The sequence below is a fragment of the Silene latifolia genome, chromosome 11, assembly GCF_048544455.1.
Source record: "Silene latifolia isolate original U9 population chromosome 11, ASM4854445v1, whole genome shotgun sequence".
Classification (NCBI taxonomy): domain Eukaryota; kingdom Viridiplantae; phylum Streptophyta; class Magnoliopsida; order Caryophyllales; family Caryophyllaceae; genus Silene; species Silene latifolia.
In genome coordinates this window covers 70,583,315-70,590,439 of record NC_133536.1, presented here as the reverse complement: position 1 = coordinate 70,590,439, position 7,125 = coordinate 70,583,315, and the positions used below count along the sequence as shown (strand labels likewise).

At 38.5% G+C, this 7,125-nt stretch overlaps 1 non-coding gene across 1 annotated transcript; it reads left to right on the top strand.

Annotated features, from left to right (window-relative positions):
* Positions 1 to 386: 386 nt before the first annotated feature.
* LOC141616372 (small nucleolar RNA R71) lies at positions 387 to 493 on the top strand. The gene has a single exon (XR_012530724.1). It is a non-coding gene; the product is annotated as a small nucleolar RNA R71 (small nucleolar RNA).
* The last annotated feature ends 6,632 nt before the right edge of the window (positions 494 to 7,125 follow it).

The window sequence follows — 7,125 nt, the reverse complement described above, 5'->3', positions numbered from 1 at the left end:
TTGAGTCATGACCCAAGGTTCCACAATTCTCACATATCCCGCTTGGGATTGATGAGGATGCCGTCATGGCATTGACATGATGCTTTGATGATTTTGAGTTTTCCTCAAGTCTAGCCATAGCCTGTTCAAACTTCAAGTTGATTGTGTCAATGTGAGCACTAAGTTGAGCACCCAATTGAGTAACGGAGTCCACTTCATACTTTCCTCCTCTAGTAGCCTTGCGAGGTCTACTATATTGTGAATTATGGACCGCCATTTCCTCAATCTTGTTCCATGTTTGATTGTCATCAACTTCGGTGAACATTCCATTTGATCCCATATTGAGAATGTTCCTTGAATCTTCATATAAACCATTCCAAAATTGTTGCACTAAAAACCATTCGCTAAGTCCATGGTGAGGACATGAGCGACAAATACCTTTGAACCGCTCCCAAGCTTCATACAAAGATTCTTCATCCCTTTGCTTAAAACCCGTAATTTGAGCTCTTAGCATGTTAGTCTTTTCCGGTGGGTAGAATTTTTTGTAGAAAGCTAGAGCTAACTTCTTCCAAGAATCTATTCCAAGGGTGGCCTTATCAAGGCCCTTCAACCATTGCTTTGCGGTGCCGATTAACGAAAAAGGAAATAAGACCCATCTTATTTGGTCTTGAGTCACGCCCGTTTGAGAGATAGCTTCACAATTATCGCAAAAAGTTTCCATATGAGAATGAGGGTCCTCACTAGGCATTCCCCCGAATTGGCTCCTCTCAACTAGTTGGATGAAGGCGGACTTGGCAATAAAATTACCGGTGAGATGTTGCGGGGTAGGAGTACCATTTGGTAGATCCTCCTCGGTGGGTATAGAGTGTGACGAGAATTTAGGCATTGTAGGTGGATTTTGTGTGGTATTGTTTAATGGGTTCTCTTCTCCTTCTATTGCGAAAGGATTGACAAACTCACTAGTGGGTTGAACAATTTCACCAACACCTCCCAAATTCCTCCTAACAAGTCTCCTATTATTCGTCAAGGTTCTTTCGATTTCACGGTCAAAAGGTAACAAATCTCTTTGTAACCTTCTAGACATGCAAAATATCAAACAACTCGAAAACAATTAGAACAAACCTTGAGGAGTTTTACTTCCCCAAGAAGAAAAAGACACAACTAATAACAATAAAAGAAATCTTAAATCAATTAAACACCGTCCCCGGCAACGGCGCCATTTTTGATCGAGGCCATTTCGTGATCACAATTAAGCATATGTGGTCGTTGGTCAATGGTCGATACAAAACACAATTTATACTTCACAAACAACTCTACAATTAGTAAAGAGGCAAGTAAAGGTCGGATCCCAAGGGACGGATATTGAAATGAGAATTCTATTGTAACTAGTAGTGTCTAAGGGGTGTCACAAATTGGGTTGATGTAGAAGGTTACTAAACTAAAATAGCAATGAAAATAAACTAGCAAGATGAATAAAATAAGGGATGTAAACAATTGATTAAAGGCACTAGGGTGTCATGGGTTCATAGGGGAATCATGGGATATGATCATACAAACATGTTCTCAAATTATAAGCAAGCAATTATTGTTGTGATGGATTGAGTTGGGTTATATCTTACAATCCTAGGAAAGTTTGGGTCCCGGAGCCGAATCGATTAGATTGTACAACACCTACAAGTCGACTTAATCTTTCCTACTCAACACATGCATGGTCTAACAAGACTCGAGTTGGGTTATGTCTTACAAGTCAAGTTGAAGGGATAGAAGATGATAGTAAATGCAAGGATTCATAGGCTTAGCATTTCATCAAATATAACATGTGCATGTATTAAGATCAAAACAAGCAAGCAAATAAGATATGAAAGCATATTAATTTAAGCATGAATCATCCCCATGATGGTTTCCCCTAATCACCCATTAAACCCTAGCTAAGAGACTACTCACTCATTATCATATTGATCATGCTAGAAAGGTTGTCAATCATACTAACATAATGAAACATGATGAATAAATGAAAGTAATTAGCAATAATTAAAAAGGGATTAAGAGATTATACCTACTAATGATTTTTTTAGGTGAAAGGTTAATATATTAGCATAATCATGAGAAGTTACATTACCTACTAATGATTCCAATAATAAAGCAAGAATAATAGAAGTACTTGAATCCTAGATTGAGAGGTTGTCAATCTCCCAATAATAACCCAAATAATCTTCAATTACCCAAAATAAAGGAAGAACAAGAGAGAGAGTAAAGAACTAAAACTTGGATTAAAACTTGATTAATACTTGATTACAATATTGAAGAGAGATTTGATTGATATTAACTACACTAATTATTGATAATAAGAACATGCTCCTCTAATTAGACTAATGGGGTATTTATAGTGAAAATTAGGGAGGATGCATTAGGGTTAACTAAGGGCTAAACTAGTAATTACACTTTTTAAGTTGAGCAAGGAGACTCCGGTATTTTCTGAGAGAAGGGCTTCTCTAATCGTAGCTTGAAGAATGAAAACGTCTTTGTCATCGAAATCCGTGCGGATGGGAGTCGGGACGGCCGGATCTGGGCTGAGGAATCCGAGCGGATCCTTGGGCAAGACGCTCGGATTGGCGAGGGGAATCCGAGCGGATTCCTTTGAGGGACGCCGATTGGGCCGGACGGACGGACGGACGGGCGGATTGTGTACAATCCGTTCGGATTGTCTGGCAGCTTCAATTCTTCTTCTTTTCTTCCCTTTTCTTCATGAATTCCTTGGGGATTTCCTTGGGGACTCAAGGATCCTTTCTCAACAATGCTCTTCTACTATGCTATGTACAAAGGCCTTCTAGTCTTGTCTCTCCTTGATGCTTGGTCATTGAATACGATCAATTTAGCCTCGTTTTGCCACGAAAATGCAAGATTCTTACTCCTTTCCTACCAAGGGATCAAAATCTCAAAGAATATGCAAAACAAAGAACTAAAGATAAGAAATGACCCAAATAGGCACTAAAAAGCATGGAAACAATGGTAATTCGGGGGCTAAATATGCGCCAATTATGGTCACATCAGAAGAGCCGCATGTTGCTCCGGTTGTGAAGGAGCCAATCGTTCAAAGAGGCGGCTTAGGATGTCTTAGCTATGGCACTGATGAGGAGCCTGATGAGGAGCCAGTCAAAGTGACGGAGCCCGATTTGGATTTTGACGAGTCAGATGAAGTCATTGATTGGGGAGATGTTGAAGCTGTTGATCCGTTGAGCTCTGCGGATGTCGGAGTTGCTGAGAGTGCCGCTGTGGAGATGAGCACTGTAGAGGCTACTTCTTGTTGCCAGGAGCCGAGCAAGTGGGCCATTCCGTGGCCATTCTTGATCAACTATTAGTGGATTAAGACTTAACAAAACATTTTATTGCTTTTTAAGACTATTTACCGTTTTTCGTGTGCGCGAGACTTCGCATTTTAATAAGTTTGCTTAGGATTTTAAATACTTTAGACTGTTACCTTGGGTTTTGCGCAATTTTGGGCGCGTTATTATGTGTATTTGCAGGTTTATAGACCATATTAGCTCAATTTATTGAGCTAATTCGAAGAAAATCAGAACTTACAGCAGGTTTTTCAGTCGATCGACTGCCTCCTATGGTCGATCAACTGAGTTGAAAATTCCAGGAGCTTCTGTTCCTGTTCACCCTAGTCGATCGATTGGGTGATGTGGTCGATCGACCATGTTCACTGTTGTACCTATTCACGACCATTCCCCTGCTGTGTTTGGTCGATTTGCGGAGTCTCCACTTTATTCTCCGCTTCATTTCTATTTTCTTCTGTCTTTCTCATTTCACACATAATTTTGCGTTTAATAAATTGTTTTCTCGGATTTACGCACGGTACTTTTGTTTGTCTTTTCAGGTACCTATGGTAGCACTGCTGGCTACTGAAACCTCTTAGCTCACGCTGGTTTGGGGAGGTTTCCTTCTGCGCTTAAAGTCTTGTGAGTTTCCGAGTCCTTACTTCATGTCTTGTTTAGTTAATTTATCGCAAAATTCCCGTTTCCCTTTTATTTCATTACATGATTTTGCACAATGGGGACATTGTGTGATTTGGTTTAGGGAAGGGTTTTGCACTGCATTTGCATTGTTTTATTGCATTTCTGTTTCACGTTTATTGCATTTCAGTTTGCATTTGTATTGTTTATTTCATTTCCTATATATATACAAAAATTGAAAAAAAAAATTGAAATTTTTTTTGAAAAATTTCAAAAAAATACAAAAAATGCACGTTTATTTTAGCATATAGGTCGAGTCGGAACGGTAGTATTTCAATGATGACATTGCATTCGCAGCTATTTATGCCTAAGCCTTGTTAATTGACATGTTATTAGTAAAATCTTATTGCATATCTACGAGTTTTCGTTAATTATCTCGCTGAATCCTGAGACTTGACTTTGATTTTTGGCAAACTACTTTATTTTCTGAGATCTAGAGCCTATAACTGGTGACATTCATGACCAGTTTATCTAGGATGTGAGTAGTACTCCTTATAAGACATGTTACATAAATATGCAAAAATATGAACATAATATGCTTAATACCTGTATGCATTCGGTCTGTGGTTTGTTGACACATGTGAAAGAGGTTTCCTTTGTTCATTTTGCCCATAAGCTCCACACTGCCAAAAATAGCCTTTTTGTCCCTTTTACTACATCCTACACTTAGCCTGCCCTTGTCAAGCTAGTAGTTTATGTTCTTGGGATTGTTACTTTGTTTTTGGTAGCTAATGCTCATTTTGAGAAGATGTTGGGAAGAGGAAAAAGGAAGGAAAGAAAGAAAAAAATAGAATTGAAAAAAAAGAACTTGAATAAAAAAAGAGAAAAAAAAAAGGAACGCGTGCTGTACTGTAGAGGGCGGTCGATCGACTGGCCATTTTGGTCGATCGACTGAAGCCCGAGAAAAGAGAAAATCAAAATCACATGGCTGGAGTTTTGATTAGTTGGTGATTTTATTCCCATGCTTTATTATCATCATTTGGGGAATTACAATTATATCGGAGATTGTGAGATTTGTGCTTGCTATTAGCACCATTTCGATTGAAATTTTGAGTAAGAAGTTGGGATGATTTATTAGTTTGGTTCCCTTAGTTACTAGCTTGGCTTTTAACTCTGTTTTTACCAAATTTGTCTTAGCCCCTTCTTACCATTACCTCACATATCCATACTTACCTCGGCATGTGTCATGGTCATTTGTTTGGTTGGAATGCATATGTATGGTTGTAGAGATTATTTTCATATTAGATTGCAGGCATGTTCTTATAGGTCGTAGTTAGGTGAGAGTCATTACAAAATTACTTCTTTCTATCTTTTACATATTTTCACCTGTGCTTATGTGTGATATGAGCGACCCGTGAGAGTCCGAATTGATAAGTCTCTGATTGACGGTTCAAAGAGCTTTTAACGACTACATAACTCGTTTGCACGATTCACATTGCTAATTGATTGTTAGTTGTTGCATTAAATTGGTTTAGGCTATTGAGTTTGCATTTCGCTTTGAGATTGAACTCGTTCCATTAGATTTTAGGATCGAGTCTAGTTCTTGCTTGGGGACAAGCAAGGGTTTGGTTTGGGGAAGTTTGATGCGTGTCTTTTATATGTTGTTTTACACCTTATTTTACACGCATTTCAGAGCTCATTTGTGTAGTTTATGCTACTATTTGCCCCATTTCGTCTACCTTCGTATTTTTATGTAATATTGCAGATTTATGCGGAAATGAGTAGAAATTGAGCTAAATCCGTCCCTGAGTACCTAACATTGTATTTGACATGGAGTAGAGACTCGGAAAACGAACATTGGTGCGCATTTCGAGGCCTGAAAGACAACTTTATGAAGAATTAGAAGCCAACTACCAGCTACTCCAGTCGATCGACTGCCTCCTATGGTCGATCGACCAGAGCACGACTTACAGAAGCTACTGTTCAGCGATGACCAGTCGATTGACTGCCTTGCATGGTCGATCGACCAAACCGTTTATTCTGACGCAAATTAAAAGGACAAAAAGTTAGAAGCCCATTGTATATTAGGTTTAGGAATAAGTGTTACGTTATATTCCTATATAACGTAACCTGATGTTATCAAGCTATTATAAAGTCTTTCATCATCAAAATTTATTAGGGTTCATTCATTAGCTTAGAATATTTTCCGTCAATAAAAGTTTATTTTCCGCATCCGGTTTTGATCTTTCCTTCCTGTTTCATACGGTAGTTCTCTGTTCCATCATTCAGTTTCGCTGCTTTATTTCGTTTGTAGTTTAGATTGTTAGATAGGATCCCAAAGCCAATTATCGTTTCATGTTAATTGCTTGTTTAGTTAATTTAAGTATGAATTCTTTAGCTTTATTCGATAATCTTATTGTTGTTTTTGCCATAATCATGAGTAGCTAAATCCCTTGTGCTAGGATGTAGGGAATCTGTAGTGTAGGCGGCGTAAGTTTTGTAAACCTGAAATCGCGCCATGGTCGATCGACCGCTTACCCTGGTCAATCGACCGGCCACGTGATATTTGTTTCGTTTTAATTAATTTAATTGCTATGTTTGACGAATCGAGTGCACGCGACTAGTTGAATGCTTAGGAATTGACCGACCCGATAAGATCGAAAGATAGGGGAGGGAGATAGACTTCCTAATTAGGACGACTAGATTAATGAGATCGAAAGATAAGTTAATTTAGGTATTTAAATCACTTTTCAGGACGAAAGTTAATATTAGTGATATTAGGGACCCGTAGCTAGATCGAAAGATGCTACCTGTTAAGAATGGACCGAGAGGACTTCTTATTTTCCCGTCTTACGTGATTGTTTTAGACTTACTTAGCTTGCTGCCGCCGAAACTACAGTGAACCGACCATCTTAGTACCCTTTTTATATCTGATTTCATACATTTCTTTAGTTTTCTTTTAATTTCATTGTCATTAGTATAGACCAACTCAAAACAAACCCCCTTACATTTGCGACTTTAGACTAAAATCAGACGACTAATAATTGCATCGCCTCTCTGTGGTTCGACCCTGACTGCCACTAGCTATAGTAGTAGTTTGGAACTATAAATTTATCTTTGGTACTCTACGACGGTATCAATAACGGTGCAAAAGGGTGTTTTTGAAATGACACAGAATGACTTATGATCA